Source organism: Rousettus aegyptiacus, unplaced genomic scaffold, assembly GCF_014176215.1.
Source record: "Rousettus aegyptiacus isolate mRouAeg1 unplaced genomic scaffold, mRouAeg1.p scaffold_m13_p_8, whole genome shotgun sequence".
NCBI classification, from domain to species: domain Eukaryota; kingdom Metazoa; phylum Chordata; class Mammalia; order Chiroptera; family Pteropodidae; genus Rousettus; species Rousettus aegyptiacus.
The window spans coordinates 32,249,920-32,273,242 of record NW_023416311.1 but is presented as its reverse complement, the minus strand read 5'-3'; the positions used below and the strand labels follow the sequence as shown (position 1 = coordinate 32,273,242).

The window sequence follows — 23,323 nt, the reverse complement described above, 5'->3', positions numbered from 1 at the left end:
GATTTTGGTCACTCTAATAGGTGTGTAGTGGTATCTCATTATTGTTTTAATTTGCATTTCCCCTGATGACATATAATGTAGAGTTTTTTTTTTAATATGCATATTTGTCATCAGTATATCTTTTTTTTTAAAAAAATTCTCCCCCCCCTTTAATTCCCCCTCTTCCACATGTTGCCATCTCCCCTTAAGAAGTGGATCTCCGAAGGCGAGGCACCTCCCCCCACATGCTTGCTGCACACCCCCAGGGCCTGGCACATCCGGGGCCTGGCACACTCTGAGGGCACCTGAGGCCTGGTGCACCTGGGGTAAGGTCTGTGGCTCCACCAGAGGTGCAAACCCAGGACCTTCTGCATGTAAAGCAGATGTGCCAACCACTACTCTATGGAGCCACCCCAGTATATCTTTTTGGTAAGGTATCTGTTAAAATCCTTGGCCCATATGTTTTTTTGTTTGTTTGTTTGTTTTTTTTTTAAGTCAGGGTGTTTGTTTTTTTTTATGGTTGAGGGCTTTTTACTTTTTTAAACTTTTTTTTTTCTTAGAAGGAACCAAGTGAGAAGACTTTTTAAATATTTAAAATGAAAATGAAAATGAAACATGGGTACTTCTGGGAATTAACCACAGTTAAACTTGAAAAGATTTTATTAAAAATGGCAGTGCATGATATACCTGATATCCTCCAGATGTTGTGTAGAGTAAAACCTGTAGGTTTAGAGTGAAGTCAAAATGTCTCTTAAAAGGAGGACTTAACCACAAGTTTGCAAGATATTAGAGAATATCTTCACATATATTCAAGAAAAAATGCCTTACCGAAAAATGCTGGGAATATCCTAGGAGGACAGCATGCTAAGAAGCCCAATTATGTTCTACAGACTCTTTGAGCTCATCAGACAATGATATTGACAATGATGTGTTCCTATCTAGGTTTTAAGGTCCCATGTAGAAGGCAGAACCCCCTTGGGCACTAGTGCAGAACTTTCCACCAACTATTCAGCAATTCCAGAAAATAATTAGTTCTAATGGTCACCTGTGTTTCAAATTTATTGAGATGTTGGTTATGTCGGTTTCCCAAACTCATGAACCTGTGTTGGGTATATTTTACCGAATGACAATGGAATTGTTATATGATGTGGATGGCTTTATATGTGAGAAGCACTAACAGAAAACTCACTAACTAGGAGAAATTAATCCATCAAAATCCTCTATAAATCACAGAATAAGGCTTACAGTACATGGCAAGGACCCGATGACTTGAAAGTGACAATACTCGATGCCTGGGAATAGATTATTGCTTGTCAGACTGAATGAGTTGAGTATGTGGCCAAACCAATGCCTGCTTGACATTTTAGAATCAATTTTTCTAGTTGAACAATATTGACTCATTCCAGAATGGTCACAACAGTCCCAAAGCAGCCTGAATTTCTGAATGTAGTGTGTATCAGACAAAAATTTGTAAGAGCTAGAGAAAAACCTATTTGCAGTCAGGTAAAAACTAGGCAGCCTGGGGAAAATGTTTTAATTTACAAATCTAAATTCCAAACCAAATGTTTCCTCCCTTAAATATACTTTTCATAACTTCCCAATTAAAATGGTTAAAAGAAAGGGATGAAGCTCAAATATAGAGAGTTGAGATACCTTTGGTATCTAGAAACCCCTTAAAGATACTTACATTTAATCTTATGCTACTCTTTGGATTCAGAAATTTATCTGTTTGGGTTTAGACATCCCTTGAAGAGATGGCAACATTGCTCAAGTTCATAGAAAAGCAATAGCCCAAGATGAGTCAAAAGGGATAGATGTTCACACCAGGGGAGACTTCAGTTCTACTCCTGACAGTTGGAACAGCTCAGATGTGGCCCATGAGCTTGCTTTATTCTATTTAAATAAAGAGACCTTGCTACTTGATTTGAAGAGGCAGGATTTAACTTTTGATGTGGAACCAGAGCAGGCCGAGGAGAGTGCCAGGATGACATTGATCTTGCTTTGTAGAAGGTGGTACCAAATGATTTCCCAACAATTTCTTTAGAGTGATCTCCAGCCTCATTTCCCAAGCAATGGTAACCTAGCCAAGTCTAAGGGGCCTAGACAATACCTCCCTAGTGTTCTCACAAAGGTACAAAGGAATGAGTGACATTCAGTCTCTAAAGTCAGGCTTGGCTTGTTTTGTACGTGACAACTGGACGTTGACCGTAGTTCAAGTTCAGTAATAATCCTGGCACTTGTAGCTACGGTGACCTAGTTGTTGACTTGACTAAAAAGGCTGCATTATTAGGCTCGAACATAATGACTGAAGTTAGAACGATTCAGTGGAACTGCCGGCTCCTTTACATTATGGGTAATAAAGCCATGAAACTTATTATCCCAAGAGGAAACAAATTAGAACTATAAAGGTTTGCTATAGATAATTCATAGTGATGGAGCTAAATGTATTAGTAAGGGGGACTAAGATTTTGATGGTGGTGGTAGAGGAGGGGGAATATACCTTTTGCCTTTCTAACACAGGGGAGGACAATATTTTCTTTCCTTGGAGTTAACAATCTTTTGAGCTATGTAATTCCCTGAGCTGGATGGTAGAAAAGGCTGCTTGACCCATTGGCTCTGATATCAATCTGACAGTGATGCTGCTACAGAGTTAGGAGTCAGAAAGAACTGGGGAACTGGAGGAGGGTCTTGACCCATGGTCTACATGGATCCCACAGCTTCTTTTCCTTGTAGATGCTAGCAGGGCTCCAGTTTCTCTTGGGCTTCTTTGCAAGAGGAAATGTCCTACAGACCACAGCCCCTGAGAATGATTCCTGCTTCCTACCCCCAGAAGGCTGTGACTGCAGGTGCTGATAAGCAGAAGCATCTCAACAAGGCATGAGAGCACAGAGGGTCCTTGGTAAGGGCTGAGGCTGGGGTCCAAGTCCCTATTCACGTGGACTTTTCCTGGTTACTGAAAACTCCACTGAGGCATGGGCCTACCTCATCTCTTCCCTTGCTCGAACATTGTGGTATATTTGGTTAAATCAGGCAAATCAATGCCTTTAACATCAGAAACCCTACAAAGGTTCTCTGTATGTTCTCGTCCGGAGAAAAGATTAAAAGTCTACATTTGAGGCCCCTTGTAAGAGTGAGATCTGAGCTAATTGGCCTAGATCCTCCTGTGATAAGCCTGGGCAGCTAGACAGTGGGGCTGAACCCAGGTGGTTTGTGAACACTTAGAAAAGGAATCAGGGCTGATTTAGAGGTTTGGCTGCAAGCAACAATGCCCTGAAAAGTAATATCTTAAAGAAGATAGATTATATCTCTCTCACATAAAAGAAACCTGAAGATAAGGCAATCCAAGGCTAGTGTTGCAGCAACAGGTTCAGGAAACTGCACCTGTTTTACTGTATTCTGTTTATGACTTCCATCTGCAGGCCACCTCATAGTCCAAGATGGTTGCTTGGCTTTAGTCATTATCCCCCTGTTCCAAGCAGCAGGGTGGAGAAAGGTGAGAGAAAATATGTACCCATTGCCTTATAAGATTTCCTGAACTCAGCACACAACACTTCTTTACTTAGTTCATTGGCCAAAACTAGTTACAACTTAAGCTGACTGAAGGGGAAGCTGGGAAATAATCCTTCAGCTGAGTCAAAATGTATTCTGACTAAAAGAAAATCAGAGTTTTTTTACAAGGAAGTAGTGGGGAGTTGATTTGGAGAGGCAACTCAGGATGTCTGCCACAACTAGATAACCCTTTCATATCCCCCAGTCTCATGAGCTTGTGGATTAAAGTTTTCTTTAATTTTTTATTTCTGAGTTTAATGGATCAAAAGTCCCCACCATTACCAGGCATTGGCCCTTCTTCATTACAGGCTCATATTTACCTCCCCTCACTGCCTAGATGACGGGCATTCCTGTGCTTGGGCTGTTTTTGTCTGTGTTCTTCTCAATCATTGTTTGCTGCTGATCTTATGGCCAGTGTAAAGATAGAATCTTCGTTCATAAAACCTAGTATATTATAAATGGGATGTTATGATATTCCAACTCTGTGTTGCCTTTCTCTTAGGGAATTCCACTTCTGGTTTTCTCTGAGGACCCTTCCCCAGACAGTTTGCCTAGTACCAACCATTCAGGGGGGCTCCCTGTAGCAGAAAAACATACAAATTTCCTCTGCTCCACTTGCTTTGATACACCCTGCAACCAGGAGGCCATGCTCCGGATGCTTTCTCGCTGATCTCTGCTTCATTCGTGGACATAGCCCATGTTAGTGTTCATCACCTCATTCTATTCTCGGACTTCAGAGGCTGCCAGCTAGAGCAATGGGGTGATTCATTATTTAATAGTACAATTGTTTTGGAGGACTATCCACTTTTCCAGGTAAAAGTTCCCTGTACCTTTTAGCCTCTACTAATTTTAATAGAATCTGTTTAACCACATAGTTCTTTTCATCCCAGTATGTTTCGAGATCGGCAGGGGTTTGGGTCAGGAGAGGCATGCAGAGTCAGGGCCAGAGGGAAGGGATCTACATCTTCTCTGGAGGAGAGGGCAGGACTGACTGCCCGAGCACACACTGCACAGATGCTGTGAGGTGGGAGTGACCACTCCAGTGGCCAGTTGCCAGGCACAGGTTTGAGCCTCAATTGCAGAATAGCCAGGACTCCTACTAGACCTGTCATTACACCTCAGTCGCTCATGTGCTCTCCAATGGGATATTTTTAATGAGAGAGAAAGAGGTGAAGTTTTCATTGTGCTTCTGGGAATTTAAAAAAAAAACTTGAGAATGCCTAGGGGATGTTATCTGAATGTTATCTGTCAGTATGACAGGGCCAAAAAAAAAAAAAAAAGATTGAAAACCGTGAGACTAGAGAATTATAGTAATCTTTATTTGGACTTCATCAAAGGTCTTGATCAGTTTATCTATGATATTTGTAAATTTGAGGGAAAAGATATAGAATATTTGAACCTGATTGAATTAGCATTCCCAGTGGGTGCTAATTAATGGAGGAGTGTCTAATGGGTGTCACTAGGCTCTGTCCTTGCCTAATGAAAATATAGAAGGCATGCTAATCAAAATTTCAGGTAACATTAAATTGGCAGTGATAGCTAATATGCAGAGAGAGAATCAGGATGCAAACACATCTCAACAATCTGAAACAATGACGTGAACTTAACAATAGGAAGGTTAGTAAGGAACAAATGGGGATACCTCTCTGAAGTCCAAACTACCAACCTCACACATACATGTTGAAGGAGACATGCTTAGGTTTACTATGTTTGAGCAGGATTTTAACTGTCTTTCCTTCCTTCCTTCCTTCCCTCCTTCGTTCCTTCCTTCCTTCCTTTGTTCCTTCTTTCGCTCCTTCCTTCTTTCCTTCCTTCCTTCCTTCCTTCCTTCCTTCCTTCTTTTTTCCTTCCTTCCTTCCTTCTTTCCTTCCTTCCTTCCTTCCTTCCTTCCTTCCTTCCTTCCTTCCTTCCTTCCTTCCTTCCTTCCTTCCTTCCTTCCTTCCTTCTTTCTTTTCTTCCTTCAACAAATACTTTTCAAGCTCCTCTTTGCTCAGTGCTGAGTATTTGATGATGAACAAGATAGACATAATTCCTTTTCTTATAGAAACAATTAAATAGGAAAAAATGACACACACAATGGTAGAATAAAAGCAGTATCTTAGGGAATACATAGCTTTAACATGTGCATTTCAAGGGACGTTCACCTTGAGAAAGTGACATTAAAATTAAAATCTGCAGGATGAATTGGCTTACCAGAGTTGGGTTACCAGACAATGGAGAGAGAAAGAATGCTCCAGTAAGAGGGAACAGCATGTGTGATGGCCTGGAGGTAAAACGGCATAAAACTTGAAGGAATAGGAGGCTTGTTAATGCTGTGCATAAAGGGTGGGGGAAATAATGAGAGATGAAATTGGAGAAGTAAGATTGGAGTAGGTCTGGAAGGGTGTTGCAAGTCACTTAAAGAGGTTGGTAGTATTTTTCTGGGATGGGACACCATGAAAAAGTCTTAGATTTGCATATTGAAATGTCCCCACTGGCTTCGATGTAGAGGAGGGAAGAGGCAGGCAGGAGCACAACTAGGATCTGGAGACCTGTCAGGAGGCTGTCACAGTCATTGAGGCAAGAGATATTGGTGGCCTCCACTAGTGACAGTGCAGATAGACGGAAGTGGGCAGCACTAAAAATTATACAGAAGAGAAATCAAGGACTTAATAATGATTTGGCTGGTGAGGACAAGAGAGGATTCAAGAGTGGCATTCAGTTGTCCTGAGACAACTGAGAGGATAGTGAAACCATTTTCTGATTTGGGGGAACATCAGGAGAGGAGCATATTTGGGAGAGAAGGTGATACATTCAATTTCGGACATGTGGTGTCTGAGGCAATCAGATGTTATCCAAGTGCTAATGTGTAGCGGGCAGTTGGATATAAATCTAGAATCCAAGAAAGTGATTTGGGCTAAAGATACAGATTTGGGAACAAACTCAACGAGCCAATGGAAATAGCAAATTCAGTCTTTGGCCATATTTAAAAAAGCAAGGAGTCTAGAATAAAGGAAGTGATAGTTCTGGCTCTGGAGTACAAGATGGCACAGGGGCTAAGAGCTCTGGCTTTGGTCAGTCCTGGCTCTGGCTGTGTGGACCTGAGGGTGGTGACTTATGTCTTTAAGTTTCAGTTTCTTCATTATAAACTGAGTATTATAAAACTAGTTGCTACATGATATTTTTGTATGAATGGAATAAGATAATGAATATAAAATGTTTAACTGTGCCTGGCACATGGTAAGTGCTCAAGCAATAATTATTGTTGTCATCATTGTTGTTATTGTGTTTTACTGATTGTTTGAGAGAATTCACTTTAAAAGGAACTGGCAGACTGCCCCTTATTCAGATGAGACACTGAAATGTGAAGGTTTTCTCACTGGAGGAATGGTTAAAGAGCCCGGGGCTGGTCAGCTTGATATAGGAGGTTTAAGATAGCACTTTTCAAATACACAAAAGAGTTCCAGAAGAGAAAGAAGATAGAATTCTCAGTGGGACCCCAGAGGATGGAAATAAGATGCACCGACAGGAGTTTCAAGGAGACTGAACTCAGCTCAGTATAATAGGAACCTGCTAATAGCCAAAGTTCTCTAAAGAAAGAATAGTTGCATTTTTTTTTTTTTTGGAAGGAGGGACTTCCTCATCCCTAAATTAGAGTTCCTATGATTGCAGTTAGAAGAGTTATGCTTGTTACTAGAGGTGGGGTCGGATGTATCCTGGGTAACTAACTGTAGAGTGATTGCCTAGTTTGAATAAGGTTTGTATTTAGTTAGAGCCTGGTGTCCTCAGCAAGTTCATTAAAATTTATTAGAATGGTCATTCTCACACTTGTTCTCCAACCGTAAAAGAAACTGCTTTCTCTACTGAGTAGTGCAAAGTCTGAGATTTTTTTTAGATGGGAATACTTCTCTCACAGGGTCCTGTATTCTACAACTGCCCAGTCTTTATGTCCCAAACGCACACAGCACGATGTCATGGGTAAAGGGCACAGAATTGCCCGGAGCGCTGCTGTGAGGTTTTGTTTTTTCATTGACCCCTCTTGCCCACTGAATGCAGCATTATCCTTTCCCTGCTGAGCAGTCTCCTCCCCATCCAGCCCTCTCTTTAGGGTACAGCTTCAGGAAAGGCACACTGATATGTAATAAGTAAGAGGAGGTCAAGACTTTAAATCTCACCACCCTCGGTTTATTTTCTGATACTAAAATGGAAGAAAAATAGAGTGAAACCTCTATGATTTATGGGCTTCTTTCTCTTCCAGTTCTCCAGTTGCCTCTTTGTGCTATGCTTGACATTTATGATATAAGGTATTAATATCTGGAAAGAAGAGCTGCTGGTGCTAATTATTCAGGCCTGCTCTGTCAGTGAGCTGATGAGCAACACTCATATGTCAGATCCCATCTATGCATTAAGTCTTTAACTTTAAATAGGTAGGAATTATGAGGCACTATGAGCTTTCACTGTATGGATTTCACAGAACGTCTACAGGATATATTAGTAAATCAGCCATGATAGAGTTGCTGAAAAGTGAGGCAATAACTGTGTGATATATGGAGTCCTCAGGAAAATCTTTGATTTAAGAAATGTGCCAGAGACACTAAAATGATACAAGGGAGGGAAAATGGAAATGATAGGACTAACTTTTCCTAATTCAGAAAGGAAAATGTTTGCCTCCTCTTCTAATTCTTTAGGTTGTCAGATGTGCCTTGGTTCTAGTAGCTATTTGTAAAATTAATCATTTTAAGAGTATCAAACAGACCGGCTTTTTACACTTGATAAATTTTTGATGTTGAATCTTTGAAATATGCAGTGATGTGATTTTTTTTCTCTCAAGAGTTTCTCCCCAGAAGCCAGTTAATTTGCAGATGCCAACACATAACTAATGATTTTATCTCAAAAGATTAATACACATTAAATCAACATAGGGCTAAGGACTTGTGACTACATAGGCTTTTGTCGTGAGAGAATCCAAGCTTTGTGCTTCTGACAATGTTGGCAGTTGTCGTCTCATGAGAGGTGATTGCTGGTTAGTTAATTGGTCAGCCCAGCAGACCTTATTATTGAGTATCCCCCGGTCAATCCTCCCTGTTAAATCACTGATTTTATTCAGGGACCATGTGTTCAGCTCCAGATAATGAATATGACTGGCCTAAGCCAATTACGGTGAACTATACTTTTGCCTGTGAGGGGTTTAAGGGCGAGGAGCTGTCCTAATTTTGGCCAATGAAATGTAAGAGTAATGGAGATTGAATGGGTTGAAAGGGGAAGAAACAATGGTTTCTGGAATTCATGTGGGAGTTAGTCCTTTGCATCTCTGCAGGTTTCCTTCCTAATTTTGGATATGGTGAGATAACCGGTGCCTGAAGCTCAGCAGCCCTGTTGGGATCATGAGTAGAGATCATGGCCAGTGCTTTGGGTGGCAGAACAGAAAGAAGGAAAGAGCCTGGGTCCTTTCTGACATTATCAAGCCACCAAACCACTCTGCCTACCTCTGGATCTCTTTTTAAACAAATAACAAGTGTAATGATTTAAGCCATAGTCAAGTTTTCAGTATATTGCTGCTAGAAGTCTTCCTAGCAATCATAGTCAGTTAAGTTTATAGGCCTGGGAATTGTTCTTGCTGTATTGTTTTAATTCATTAAGTCTTACTTGCATGTAGTAAAATAAAATGTTGAACAATATATACAGGCATTAAATAAAAATCAGCATCTGTTATCCCAGTTCCCAGTGCCCTCCTCGGAGGAAACCACTTTTAATTGCTTCTGATTTTGGTCCTCTATGGTTACAACTATAATTTAAAATATTGCCTATTCTAATATTCCAGACATACTATTTTGATGGCATCTATTGCCTCCCCACTCTGAAAGATGAGAAATTTATCTTCAGCTTCGATTCCCTCCCCATATTTATTACATTTCCTCTATCATTACATTTATAGTTCTAAATCAATAAACATCACTTTTCATGTTTTTACTGTACAAATATTATTAAGTTCAGAATCAAGTGAAGTGGCTTAATTCCTAGAAAAGGGAATGCAATCCTGTATTTCTAAACTATTCGAGGGAGCATGATCCAGGTGTTGGATTCTCTTTATTTACACTCAAATTCTTCAAAATCATGCTACACTTTAGTTGTTCATATTTGAACATTGGTTTCTTGAACAACTAGGATTTTTTTCATCCTAAATTGCTAATTGCCTTACTTTTTTCTCGTAAAGGGTGAAAACATAAATGTTTTCATTATGTCACTAAGGTAACAACTTCTAGTCATACTATTTGTTGTATGGAAAATACTTTCTTAGAAGATATTCTCTTAGGTGTCTGACTTTCTATTCTAATGAGATCAATAACATATTCCTGCAGAACTATGAAAAGACATTGTTCTTTGTTTTCTAGGAGTATTGCAGATAAGAAGTCTGATGCCTATTTTATTTTAATTTTTCTGTAAATGAACTTTTTCTTGATGCTTTTTCGGCCTCTCCCCATCCCTCCTTCTGACATTTGATTCCACAAGGATGAATTTAGGAATAGGCCTCTATGTGTTTGCCCACTAAATCTTATGATTCTTTTTTCTTAAATCTTATGATTTTTTTTCTTCTTTTTTTTTAATTCTGGGGAATTTTATTCTATTTTTTTAAAATTGACATTCTAATTCACTTACCATAAAATTCATGGTAAAATTCATTTTAAAGCACATGATTAAAAAGAATTTTTTGGTATATTCACTAAGTTGTGCAACCATAACCACTGTCTAGTTTCAGAACATTTACATCATCCTCAAAAGAAACCCTATAACCATTATTAGTCATTCCCCATTGCCCTCTTTCCCCAGACTCTGGCAACCACTAATCTACTTTCTGTCTCTATGGCTTCGTCTATTATCAATATTTCATTTAGTGGAATCATCCAATATGTGGCCTTTTGTGTATGGTTTCTTTCACTTAGCATAATGTTTTCAAGATTCCTCCATGTCGTAGCATATATCAGTACCTCATCCTTTCTTATGAATGGATTCATAATACTTCATCGTTTGTATAAACCATTTTTTTTTGTTTATTTATCCATCAACTTCTGTTTCTTTATTTTCTCCTGTGCATTTTTTCAGTTCTTTCCCTCTGGCAGTTAGCTGAATGTAAGACTTCTTATATGATCCTCTATAATTTTAACTTTTCTTTCATATCTTTGATATCTTTCTTTTTTATTTAGCTACCTGGACCAGATATGTTAGTAAATTGCCTTGATTTTATTTTTCAGCCCTTCTATTACATGTAAAAAAAAAAAATAAGTAAGCATATTTTTAATTTCCAGCAATGCTGTCTTGTATTCTGGTTGTTTCTTTTTTATAAGAAGCTTCTTTTACATTTTCCTAGATCGTCAGATCCACTATGATGTGAATTAAGTAAAATAAGGCCCTCACAATGTCTGGTATGTGGTGTGTACTTCGTTTATGTAGGGCTTTCTCTCCCCTTCTCCTTCTAAATTGATAAGGCTAGTTTAATACCTTCACTAGAATGGAGCCCACCTTTCCATTTGTCACTCCTCTGAGTTGTTAGACAAGTGGACAACCGTCCGGTTGCTGCAGACCAAGTCAGATGTCAACAGCTTTAACCTTATTTCTGTTCATGGTTTGTGCTCCTTTTTTAAGTTTAGGTTTATCAGGGGCAGAATTTATACAAAAGAAAATTCACCCTTTAAAGATGTTCAGTTGAATGAATTTCAATATGTGTGTATACAGTTACGTTCCTATAACCATAATCAAGATAGAGAATAGTTATATCAACCTAAAAAGTTCCCTTGAGTTCCTTCTCAAATCTCTCTCCTGTAGATTTCTCTGAGTGTTAAGGATCAATCCTATAGGTTTCTGTCATGGGTTTCCCCTGCTGTGGTGTGGATCTTATTATTCTCTTACAAACCTCTCTACTGACCTGGAGCCCTGGGTTCTGACTGTGAACTCTGTGAGTGGGACATACTGATAGGAAGGTTTTCCTTTAGGGCATATGGGTATGAAGTAGGAAGGCAGTAGTTCTGCTGCTCAAATTCCATAGCCTCTAATTGCTTTGATGTAGGGGATAGGAATGGGAAGGAGGAGCTACCTGCACCAGATAGTTCATAAATAGTTTTCTACTTAATTACACTAACTATTGCTTTGCATCCTATTTCTATTCTTGTTTCTTGTCATCTACATATTTAGGGTGTCCTAGGACTCTGCCATGAAGAATGGCTCCCACCTCTGCTGTAGCCGTCTTCCAAATGTGTTCTGGGTCTCACCTTTCTTCAAGCTGGTTTATCCAGTAATATGGTCCCATCCTCTTTCTTGTTGCCAAGAAATTTATCAAAATATATTTCTCAGTGATATTCTTCCTGCTAGTCACAGTGGTGTCATGACTTATTCATACTGTATTTCTTTACCATAAACGCCATGTGATTTTTGTGCAGAAGTGGAAATAAACACACATGCTCAGTGTGCCATCTTGAAGTGTAAGTCTTCGAGGGACCAATTCGTAAGAATCTGTGGTAAATCTGAGAGATCAGCAGGTAGTCAAATTGCTTGGATATATTCTTAGCTTAAACCTTTCTTCATGGAAAAGAGGAACTATTATCTCTACCTGTGGACACACTTCATGCCTCACGTCACCATTAACATGTACTTTGGTTGTCAGCTTTCAAGTTATTTATTCATTCTAGACTAGAAACTTTCAGACTCTCATAGGTAGTTTCAAGAAGTGTCCTAAAGTCACAGGTATTGACATCTTAGAGAAATATAATTTAGTTTTAGCTATATTGTAATAATGGCCTGATAGTAGGTTACTTCATCAATACATATAACATATTTGTGATAGATACAGAAGCTACAATTTGATTTTTACTAATGTAGAACTTGAAACAGAGCAGCTAGATCTGGTTTATAGAGACATTCAAAAGGGAGTCAAAACATTGGGTTAAAATCTACTAGAGTGGATTTAAAAATACAGAGTATGCGATGTCTCACCTTGCCTCCCATTAATTTTTTGAAATAAATGCTTTAGAAAAGGAGAGTCAATTTAAACCAAAACCAAAACACTCCTTTCTCATTCTAAATCATAGGTTACCACTAAGATAGCTTTCATTATTGATCTTTTCTTTCTCTTCATTAAAATTGTAGGGGGAAGGAAAGGGAGGCTATTAAAACATTCTCTCTTTGAGTTGCAAAGAAATAAGCTTCCTGAGGCAAAAATCTCTAGTGGATGGGCTGTAGTCTCCTCACCGTGAGCTCTTGAAGTTATAATATTCTAGCAATAAGGACTCTCCATTCCATGAGGAGGCCAACCCAGCTTTCAAACCTCTCTTGAGAAGTTAGAACCCAACAGATCTTGAAGTGGAGAGGGAGTTGAAGCTCTCACCTTTTCTTTATTGGGGGCCCTAGCTGTGATCTCTTTTCTTGCCCCTCCCATGGAGCACCTGGACATACAAAAGGGACTCATTAGGGGTCTAATATGTTTGAGATGGTGAGCATTCGTCACCTGGCTGAACCAGGATGCTGTCCTGCATGGTAAGTATGCTCCTGATATGTGATTTTTGCACAGGTCAATGATGTTTTGGGGAACGTGCTCTCCCTAGCAGTGGAATCTAGCCTAACTCTATCATGTACATGTATCTTGTACCATGTACATCAGTCTGATGGGAACAGGGGGCTTAATCTTCATACGGGCTGAGTTTTCTTGCTTGTAAAGAGGGGATTGTAACACATGCCCTCCTTACATGAAGTAACAGATATACCAAGGTCTTTGTGCCCGAGGTTTGGAAAGCACAATGCTCTCTGCAAATGTAAGATGATGTTACTGTGGCTTCTCTTATCCTTGCTCTCATTTCCTGCCTGGCCCTGCCCACAAAAACTAGCTGCTCCTGTTTCTTCTGTGACTTGTGGTGGCACCTTGGGGACTCACTCATTCAGCTCTATCAGCTTATATCAGTAGTCAATCGGGTCACTCACCAGTTTTACCCTCCCTGCCTGTGGGGCTGGGCAGTCCTCCCTCTCTGGAATTAGGCTCTTTCTTATTGTCATACCAAGACCTCGTCAGAGCACCTCACGGGGCCTCAGGGGCCAGCACTAAGCTGGAGAGGAAGAAAGAGTGGAGGCCTGTCTGTGTATTCAGGGAGGTGCTTAGTGAGTTTGTGTATGAGATACAAGGGTGAGGCTGAGATGAGCTCACATTTGAAGAATTTGAAGAATTGGGTGTAGGGAGAGAATGTAGAACAGGCTGAGGAAAGGTGAATTGCCTGTTAGATGGGTGTGAAAGCAGCTCATGCTGTGTGAGGAAGAGGCAAGACCAGGATATGCTATCTGTGAACTTCGTGTCGCTTGTTTATTTTCGAGTCACTTCCCCCTTTACACTTTTGGTATGTGTGCATATTTCCCTCCATTGTGTCTCTTCCCCTTTGCCCTTAGCTGGAAGGGGGATGGGAGGAAAGTATGAGGCTACTGGAGGGTAGAGAGAGAATTGCACTGCCCTCTAGCTGCCATAGCAGACACTACAGAGATAACCTGGTTTTCTGCCTGGATAGCAAGACACCTTTAAACAACATATCTTTTTGCCTGACACTTGGGTTTTTTCCTGAAAGGAAAAATAGGTGAATTAAGTAAATGCAAAAGAGAGACATAAATCAAAAAACAAAGGGAATCATTCATCGGTTAAGTTTTGTGGTGGTTATAATTTTAGTTTTTGCTAACTGAAAACAGTGTTGGCAGCAGATAAGACCATCACATCCCTACTTGTAGTGTGCCTGTCTTGTTCTCAAAAGTCAAGCAATATGGTAATCAATAGCAAAAAGGTATATTGGTAGGGTTTCAGGACATAAAATCTCTCTTACTAGCAGCCTGCAGCATTCTATCACATTTTCTTCTCAGACTCAATTCTCGAAGCCCCATTCATTGTGAAGAAAGTTGGAGCTAGAAAGCAGAATAAGTCAAAGGTGAATAAGTCAAAGCTAAGCTTGAACACCGAAACCCCAGTGTTGATCATTTGGAGTCCACAGACTTGGAGCTGACCATGTAACCCTCCCCTTCAGTGCCCACCTTCCAGATGAGAAGGCAGAGAGGTCTAGGGCAGAGTGACTATCACAGGGAGGGCACAGGTAAAGTTCTTCTCTGGGAATTCCCAATCTCATAGTTCATCCTCAGATATAAAGAGAGCTCACTGACTTGAGAAATTTACAAAATTAAGTGAATGAGATGAGAAGGGACAAGTGTTGAATCTATTAGGAAAGCAGCCCAGTGAAGCAAGTCAGTTTCATGGTCCCATTTTCCAGATGAGAAGACTGAGGCACAGAGACTCTGTTTGCCAAAGTCATTGGGTTTGTGGAGTTTTGTGGGCACTTTATGGAGCTCCCACCCTCTGTTGTTCCAAAGCTTGTGCAAGTCCTAATGGGAAGCAAGAAAAAATATCATGTTTTAATTACCCAATAGAACTATGATATTTTAGTGCTGAAGTAGTGTCTGAGGCCATCTATTATGTCTCTTAATATTTTCATTTCAAAGGTGAAGAGACCAAATTGCCCAGAGCCAGGCAAGGCAGGCTCAGAATGCTTTCCCAGCTCGGTAAAGGCCACCACTGTCTACTCCAGTCTTCTAGGCAAAAACCCAGGTGACATCCTGATGACTCACCTTCACCTTACACATGAAATCCACCTTTAAGCTCAGCAAGGTCCAACTCTAAAGTATCGAATCCTTTCTCTTCTCTCCTTTGAATTTATTCAGTAGTCTCTTAATTAGCATTTCTAATTCCATTCTTCGCCCACTAAGCATAGTCATCTTTAAAAACTGGAGTCTGTCACTCCTCTGCTTAAAGCACAACAAATACTTCCCATAATCTTAAAATCTACACCCCTCACTGTGGCCTCTAGGCCCTCCATGAACTAATCCTTTTCTTCTGACCTTACATAGGGTCCTGCTCCATCCTGCTGGCTGTCTCTTGCCACAATGGCCTCCTTTCTGTGTCTTGGACCCCTTAAACTCTTTCCCATCTCTGGATTAGTGCTTGAAAAGCTTTTCCTTGGAATCTGGCTAGCACCTTCCCATTCGCCAAGTCTCTGCTTAAATATGAGAAAAGCCTTCTCTGGTAGACTTAGTACAAGTACCCCCTACAGTTCTTATCTATCACATTACCCCATTTCTTTCTTTCATAGCATTTACCACTATCTGTAAACATCTCGATTATCATGTACTTGTTTATTGTTTTTCTATATTAGAATGAATTTAAATTTCTTGATGGCAGAGACTTTACTGTCTTGTTCATCTGTGTTTTCCAAAATTTAGACCAATACCTGACACATAGAAAATGCTTAAAAATACTTTGTGAATGAATAAATGACCAAAATAGTTCAGGCTTTTGATTCCGAGCCAATGTTCTTTTCTTTACAACTCCCTGAGGTATAAGATTTGTGACATACTTGGGAGTTTGAAAGCAGAAATTTTGCCCCCACTGGGTAGCTAGGTCAGAAAAATGGGCAATTGGTAGGAGAGAGCCTGAACGCAGGATGCGTGTGGGACGGCAGATCAGGGATTGTCTGCCAAGATCTCCAGTGACTATTTCTTGATGTATCCACAAATATTTGTGACAGAGTCTTATTACATATAACAGCAAATTCCAAAGGAGCAGTGACAGCAGAAAAGAATGAACGGCTAAGGAAGCGAGCCCTGAGAAGAGAAAGTGCTTTTGGACAACAGTTCCTTCATCTCAGCATTTTTCATGGATTTCGAATAATGAGTAATATTTTTACTTACACATTTGCCTTGAAAACAAAAAGCATCTTATATACTTTCAAAATGGAAATAACTAAATCACGCGTTTAAGTTCTGCTTGCTATTTTATATTTTTAGTGAGTGCAACGTTGTTCACCCCCTGCCACCACTCCCAAGTCTGGGTGGGATACTTTGAAGTACAGGAAGCTCACTCTCCAACAAGATTATCCTCTCCATTTTGCTTAAATTTTCTATAAATAGCTTAAGGCAGCTTTAAAATGCTAAGAATTAATGTCAACAAATACAGAAAGTTTATTGTGTTCAAGCCTGTGAGCCTTGGCCATAAAACACAGACCTCAGGAACCTCGAGGACAAGCCATTTTTATTTTAGTGTTCCAGTGGCCAGGAAGCAGTAGCCCTCACAAAGTACAAAGTACGGCACATATGTAACTACTCTAGGTACTTGGGAGATAAATAGTCATTGTTCTCAGAGTGCATAGTAGATGTTCAGTAAAAATGTTTTAAAGTGTATGTAGTTGAGGAACAGGTAAGGAACTGTAGCACAAAATAGTATAGGGTAAATGTCCCACGAGAAGTATACATCATTAATTTGGACACGTAAAGGAGAAAATGATGATCTATAATTTCAGGATCAGGGAGGGTTTTGTGAAAGAAAACTGTTGAGGATAGAAAATATGAGCACTGACTTACTGAATGAGTGAATGCACTTTGTGCAAGGGCAGAAAATGCCAAGCAGAAAGAGAGGTAGGAAAGCCTAGTGAGTGGAGCGTAGGATCCATGCAGTAGAAGGTCAGTGTCTGGAGCACCAGGCTGGGGAGACTATTATGCTGAGGCTCAGACTCCAGTAGAAGGAATTGGTATTGGCAGTGGGAATAACTCGTGAATCACAAACTGAAGTGTGCAAAATATTCCTCCGAACCTTAATCCTACTTTGCTGAAAGCAAATCCAGTTCATCGTTTGGGGACTTAAAAAAAAAAAAATCTCCCTCAGTATCTCAGAGACTTTTGTGGTTCCTTGTAAAACAGAGGAACTTACCCCTAATTTTTCCGCATCATGGTAGTCCTACTGTCAAAGCTGTCACACACCCTTAAATGTCAGTGGTTCTGCTTCTGTGCTCTTTTGGGGCTGCAGGAATCTTTCTTCACGTGGAACACGTACTGCCTGGAGTGCAGCCTCCTTGGGCCCTGGCTTCCCCCCCAAGTCCTGTCAGGAGTAGGACGCAGGTCCCTGCTGCTCGTGGAAACCACCATGCATTTCTAGGATAGGGCAACACTCTGTTCTCTCCTTTGCCGCACCAGCTTCTGCCTCCCTCCTCCAGCATAATCTCCTTTGGGACCAAACAGCAGACAGGGATAGTAGGGAGTTTGCTTTCAAGCTTATTCCACAAAAGTCCCTGCAGTAAGGAAACAATAAACTGGCTACTTGTTTAGAACAGGGGAAGAAAACACTGGCAATAAAAAGCATAGATTAATAGCTTGATAAATTATTCTCCATATATTTGATTAGGTGGACAATGAGAAACCACTGATGGTTAGGAATAATAGTATTCATATTTATTGTTCACTTTTTTCTTCTATTAGGTTAAGGATGGAGGAAAAATGCAAAGCAAAAAGAAAAAACATGGTGGAAGATGCTAGAATTTGGAGATTTGGTGGACATAGTCTTACTGGGAACCCATTTAACATGGCCGGCTGAACTTCTGGCCTCCGTTTTCCCCTCGCTTTGTTTAATCAAGGGCTGAAGTAGGTGGCCCTGGTCACAGGGTTCAGGGTCTTCCTGTTGCAACTCTGTTTCTTTCCCAGACATTATATTAACTTTGAAGGCGATGTAAGGGAAGATTTTACTTAAGACCATTTTCAAATAGGGCTTTTGGGTTGGTAGAAATTGCACTAGGCCTCAAGTAACAGAAACCTAGAAAACAGTGACTTAAAAACTCAGAGGTCTTATTATTCTTACTTATGTTTGGAAGGACAGAGCCAAGGTCTGATACTGAACTTCATGGAGCCTCCAAGATCTCCACTATTTCCAGTCAGTAAACTTTAGCGTGTTCTTGGGGCCCCCTAATCACAATATGGATGATCCATCTCTAACATGTTCCTAGGCAAGAAGAAAGGTAAGGACAAAGAATCCAGTCAACTGATCCTATCTGCCTTTTAAAGAGACTTCTCAGAAGTTCTTTTGCCTTTTACCTAAATTTTATTGGCTCAATCCGTGTCACGTGGCCATTATAGGTGCAAAGGAGACTGGGAAACGTAGTTTTCTGCTGGGCACAGTGCTATTCTGACAAAAAATTAAAGTTTGTTAATAAAGAAGAAAGAGGATGGATATTGAGTAAGCACCTAGCAGTGACTGCCATATTTCATACCATTTTTCACATTTTTCTTTTTTTTTTTTTTTTTTAAAGTTAGTATCCTTTCTGGGAGAGCAAATCAAATTTTAGCAAACATAAGTAAATCTTCTGCAAACTCTTCACTCTTCTGTGTAGGTAAGTGATTTTTGTATTGGTACTTCATATTATGCATATTATAATTTACTTCGTTAGCATAGATCATCCTGAATTGATTGTATTTGTGGATGCATATTTGTAGTTAATTATATTGTCGCCTCTAACAGCCCCCAGGACCCTCTTATATTTCTACTCAGTAAACCTTACCATGTTCTTGGGGCCACCTAATCACAGTATGAGTGCTCCACCGCTAACATTTCTTTATTAAGCATCTTTTAGTGCTCTCCTCTTCTCTTACTTTCAATTTCTCTGTGTGGACCATCTCATCTACATACACTTCCACAACCACTTATTTCCAGTTCCCAAATTTTTATATCCAAGTCGGTCCTCACTCATGACTATACAGTCTGATATACTTAACTTCATTCAGGATAAAGACTTGGTCTCAAAGTTGCCTTAATTTCAACATGCCCAACGAACTTATTGTCTTTTCCTCCCTAACTTTTACCTCTTCTGTGTTACTCACTTCAATGACTACACATACCCAGGCCAGAAACCGGGGAGTCATTCCCAAGTCCGCGCTCACATTCCTTCCTCCCCACAACCATTCGATGTTAGAGTCTTGTCCAAAGAGTACACTGAATATTCTCATACGTGTTCTCTTCTCTCTGATTCATTGCCACATCTCGAATTCACCTAGTTTGGACCAGTTGTTTTTAGTTATCAAGTTGCCACAATAGATATCAGCTAGATTTGTTCAATAGCTTAGCAGTAATTCAGGATATGCAGCTGTCTGTGATATTTTTCAAATCATCGTGATCTCATGCAGACATTTAAAAAATAATAGCAATTGTGGATCACCTAGATGGCTGCCTTAGAACTGTGCTGACAATTGATTTCAATGCTTGCATGTACATTTGTGTTTTTATTGTACCAATGGGTGTTACTGTAATTATCACACACATACACACAAGACAGAGGGACTTTGTACCCCAAAATGAAGCATCTGTGAGATTTCAAGTTCAGTTAAGTCACTATCTTTTGAATTAAGGTGTTACCTTAATTCAAATAAGTAAAACTGCGATCCAAGTGGTGTAAGTTACTGAATTCAAAAGAACTTGTACTGGGGTAGTCTGATGTCAGGAGTAGAAATCTGTTTTCATACAAATGACATCATCTGTCACATTGAATTAATACTGTCGATTTGAATGTTATCATTTTTTTAGATTAAATTTAATATGCAAATTTTTGTAGTTGCATAAGAGCTATAATCATAACATGCTTATACCTAGTTGTGGGTTTGTACAGATCTAAACAGCAATGTACTAAAAATATCCATGTGGCCTTTCAGGTTTATGAGAACTTTTTCTTTTGAAGAGGTGTGTATATCACTTAAGTGGGTTAGAGCAGGGTTGGCAAACATTTTATGGAAAGGGCTGGATAGTAAATATTTTAGCTTTTGTCAACTATGCAGTCTCTGTTGAAACTACTTAATTCTGATGTTGTAGCATGAAAGTAGCCATTGGTAATATGTAAACAAATGAGTGTGGCTGTGTCCAATAAAACTTTGTTACATGCAACAGACCCATTTGGACTTCACGTGTAGTGTGCTGACTCTTGGCCAAGAATGTGATTCCAGTTCCTTGGCTTGACATACAGTCTGTTCACCTCTCTAGACTCATCTCCAACTCACTCTTCTGAGCATTTCTGTGTCTAGCCATACAGATTGCTTGCATTTCCCAAGCTTGTCACATTCTCCCATGATTCTGTGCTGTAGCAAATGCCTCAGACTTCCTTCTCCATCTTCTTAAACAAACTCTTACTCACCCTTGAAGCTAAAACTTAAAACTCACTTCCTCTCAGAAGCTTTCTCCGGCCCCTTCTGGCTGAGTTTATGCTTCTGTCTTCTCTCTCTACTTCTTTATATTCTCTCTGTGGTACCATAGCACTTTCAGGAAACTCATGTGTATTGTTATTGGGTATTAAATGGCCATTTCACTACCTTCTCTTCTAGGTTGAGCTCTCCCTTCTCTGCAGCATGAACTCTTATAATTATAATTATTACCTCCTACTGCCAATTTAGAGGATTGATGGAAAGAACAGAAGAAGTATGAAAAAGTGTGAATTTCATATTGACCTCATATTTACCCAAAGAAATCAAAAGGAAAAAAAGTCCTAGAAATGTCTGAGTTTTCCTTAAATTGGCAAAGTCAGGTAGTTTTCCATCTGTGGAAATGGGAGCTTGTAAGCTAAGTCAGTTTTGAAGAAATAAAAAGAGTTTTATGTTTGTACTTCTAGGTTTTGTGATTGTAAAATTTATGCCTGTGATAGAAGTTATTTAACTTTGATGAAAGGAAGGAATCAGTTGAGAAATAGAACAAACAAGAAAAAAAAGAAGAAAACATACTGTGTATATTTGATGTAAACATATTGTATCTATTTAGGGTAGGTAGACATTTGGACATGTTATAATCGAAGTTTAGATTTTGGGCAAGAGGAAGCCCAGGACAGGCCTGAGGGCTGTGGGAAGGGAGGGGGCCAGGCAGTAACCCTGAGCCCTGGGCAGGGCGAGATTGGGGATGGGAGGGTGGGAGGGGGCACTCAAATCAGCAATATTGTATACTAAACTTTTCCTTTCCCTTTGTTCTTGGCCCTCCTCTATCCTGCTCTTCCCTGCCCCCTTGCTGTATTTCCATTTTCTCTACATGTTTCTACCCTGCACTGTCTTCTTCTGAACTAGCTGTAATATGGTACCTAAGTAAATATTTTATTATTTAAATTTTTTCTTTTCTCTATTCTAAAGTTTTTGTGTAGGTCAGTTGATTCCTCGCTTCTTAAATAAAATAAAAATTCAAGTCACTTTTAACTTTCAGAATGTAAAATATTTTTCCCTATCGCATGTAAGAAAAAAAATGATTTTCACTATGGTTACACATTTTAGGATAACTCAAAGCATAAAAATACAAAGTTAAGAATTACTTTTTTGTTCTATTTAATAATATAATTATTTCACTTGAAGGAAAAAAGAGTATATCAAAAATTTGGGAATTTTATTAAGCCATGAATGACTAATAGTGATAATCCTATAAGAAAGAGAAAGTTCCTTTTCCACAAAACGGCAGTGGTATAAAAACAGGCCTGCCATGACCACCACCACCACCACCACCACACACGTGTGCACATACAAGGTGGTGGGGGAAGATCTGCAGCCGAGTTTCCTAATCAGAAAAATATCTTTGAAAATTTAAAACCAAGTTGCAAGTTGTAAGGTTTAAGCAGTGATCCTAAGACTAGACTATATCCTTGGCTAGCTCTCTGAGCAGGCCTTTTTCTCTTTGTGATTTAGATCTTTCTGTGAGAGTGTCAAGATTATATACACACTTACACACCAGACATAGGTCACGTATTTATCACTAATGAACAGCAGATAATAAAATCCTCAGTGGGAAATGACATTGGACATACTTTGTTGTTCAGAATACTGTTTATTATTTGAGTAATGTTAACACTGATCTGATTGTCATCTGATTATTAAAGTAAAAAACTCTTCTACCCTAAGTAGTTCTCGCTAGACGATGATATCAGTGATTTTATGCAAACATGTTGACATTTTATCATATTACATTTCTAACAGGGTCCAAATTTCAGACAATATTTTTTATAAAGACCTAGGGTCACCCTTTTTCAGCACATGGAGCTTAGTGGTCCTTCACTAGAAACATCATCATCATCATCACACCACTGAGAGCTTGTGTACCACACATTGCATGTTTAGTGACTCAATGCTCGCACTGACCATATGAGTTCTATAATTACCCATGTTACAGATGTGAAAGAAGATTCAGAAAGGGTAACTTGCCCAAAGTCACACAGGTGGTAAGCAGTAGGCCAGGAAGACATCCCAGACAGTCTGGCTCCTGAGGCCTTATGCTTCACTTCCTCGCTTTCCTTCTTCTCAAGATTCTCATTCCTAAGTGAGCCGATTTTCTCTAATCCCTGCAGGATATTCTTCTCCCATCTGTGTCTATCTGTGATCTATATCCACCATTCATGAATAAAACCAATAAAGCTTTGTCTGTATAAATGACCTGTGTTAATGTTTCTTGGCATTAAGATGGCTCATGGGGAAATAGAAATTATATTTGCAGTCCTTGTCTGGTTTCCTCAGTAATGGATTATGTCTACAGGATATGAATTCAACTGGTTGAAAAGTGAAAGAATCATTATTAATAACGGTGCAGCTGACATCATAGGGCTCCTGATGTGACACATTGAGAAGGACACAACATCGCTATGTGATAGTACTGCCAAAACATTTCACCTGAATCTAATCATGAGGAAACAATCAAATACACACACATTAAAGGACAGTCTGCAAAGTAGCTGGTCTGGACTCTTCAAAGGCATCAATGTCATAAAAGATAAAAAGGCCTAGGAGTTCTTTAAGATGGATAGAAACTAAAGAGACAGGACAATGAAATGCAGTGCATGGTCCTTGTCTGGATTCTGGATCAGGGGAAAAACAACTATAGAGGACATTGTTGAGACAAAGAGGAAATTTTGAATATCGGCAATATATCAGATAATGTTAAATTTCCTGAGTGTACGCACGCGCGCGCACACACACACACTCA

The 23,323-nt window shown here is 39.6% G+C and overlaps 1 long non-coding RNA gene across 1 annotated transcript in view; it reads left to right on the top strand.

Annotated features, from left to right (window-relative positions):
- The window catches only part of LOC107498610, a 140,189-nt gene extending 122,443 nt beyond the window's left edge, over positions 1–17,746 (top strand). Inside the window, exon 6 of the long non-coding RNA XR_004952550.1 lies at positions 16,121–17,746. This is a non-coding gene — a long non-coding RNA (uncharacterized LOC107498610). The remainder of the gene's footprint in view (positions 1–16,120) is intronic.
- The last annotated feature ends 5,577 nt before the right edge of the window (positions 17,747–23,323 follow it).